The sequence below is a fragment of the Pipistrellus kuhlii genome, unplaced genomic scaffold, assembly GCF_014108245.1.
Source record: "Pipistrellus kuhlii isolate mPipKuh1 unplaced genomic scaffold, mPipKuh1.p scaffold_m20_p_1, whole genome shotgun sequence".
NCBI classification, from domain to species: domain Eukaryota; kingdom Metazoa; phylum Chordata; class Mammalia; order Chiroptera; family Vespertilionidae; genus Pipistrellus; species Pipistrellus kuhlii.
The window spans coordinates 148,514,560-148,515,877 of NW_023425404.1; the positions used below are offsets into that span (position 1 = coordinate 148,514,560).

General features: G+C 38.5%; 1 pseudogene; it reads left to right on the forward strand.

The window, feature by feature from the left end:
- The first annotated feature begins 673 nt into the window (after positions 1-673).
- On the forward strand, positions 674-823 carry LOC118709569 (annotated as a pseudogene).
- Positions 824-1,318: the final 495 nt, after the last annotated feature.

Genomic DNA, 1,318 nt, shown 5'->3' on the forward strand with positions numbered 1-1,318 from the left:
GCAGGAGGCAGCTGATTGATGTTTTCAACTCTCTATTCCTCTCCTTTCCTCTCTGTAAAAAAAATAAAATAAATAAATAAAAATAAATAAATAAATAAATAATATAATATATTAAAAAAAAAAGAGAGAAAGAATGGACTTAGTGGTTTTTGTTGTACCTCTCAGCACCTAGCTAATTTGAGATCAAGACTATATTCTATGTCTTTAAAGTCGAATGGGGCTTGTTCTGGGTTATCTACATATAATGGAAAAGCAACTAGTTTTATTGAAAATGTTAGGGCAGTTCAAGCAGAAGTAGATTTGTGATAGAGTATCTAAATAATAAATGCCCAAGACCCTCATCAGAAACTTTGACTGAAGAGTCTCAGGGTCCCCTCTCACACCAGGGCAGTCCTTTGTCCCCCTTTCTCATTACTGCAGGCCCTAGGAATTAAGTTTACTTGCCTCTCTTCTTAGCCACCGAACCACCCATTCAATTGCTTAGCCTCAGAGCCTATCAAAAGTTGAGAGGATTCTAAGCAATATCCATTTTTTTTTTTAGAGTTCCCTGTATATGAAAAGATAAATGAATTCCAAAAATGCTCGTCTATATGCCTTTAACAATTTAGCACTTCTAACATATGCATGGTTATTATCACAGGATAATTATAGTAATTATTTAAAACATTAATGTATGCTTACCCGACAGGGAAGATATGATGATCACAAAGGTGGTTTTCCCAGGGTGAAGCTCACCCATTGTACTCTGGTTGTGATTTCCCCAATTGTGGGAAGCCTGGCTGTCTAATTTGTGGCCATGGAGGACTACATTTGCACTCTCCCCTGGTAAACACACACACACACACACACACACACACACACACACACAGAGAGAGAGAGAGAGAGAGAGAGAGAGAGAGAGAGAGAGAAATGTAGATCTTATAAAGGCTATGTGGTTATTTAATGAGACATGCGATTAAAATTGAAAGTTTTTCTTTTTCTTTCCTTTGGTCAGTGGATGTGATTGTCCTTTCTAGGAGGATATGCACATATCCTCCCGGCACCGCATAACATTTCCTTAAATGCACAGTCATACAGACATATGCTTACACATGCCAGGCAACATACCCTGTTGGAGATCTCTCCAAGACTTGCTCACAAGTGGTAGGACATCTCCCAGGTACCACTCTTTCTTGCTGTCCCTAAATCAAAGCACACAGAATCTCTAGGCTTTTTTTGAGAAGGAGGGGAGGGGGGGTGAAGCACAATAAAACAAGTATGCCTAAGTTACTAACTTTGGGAAATTTTACAAAGGTTTTGTATTCTTCATTCCTATGTA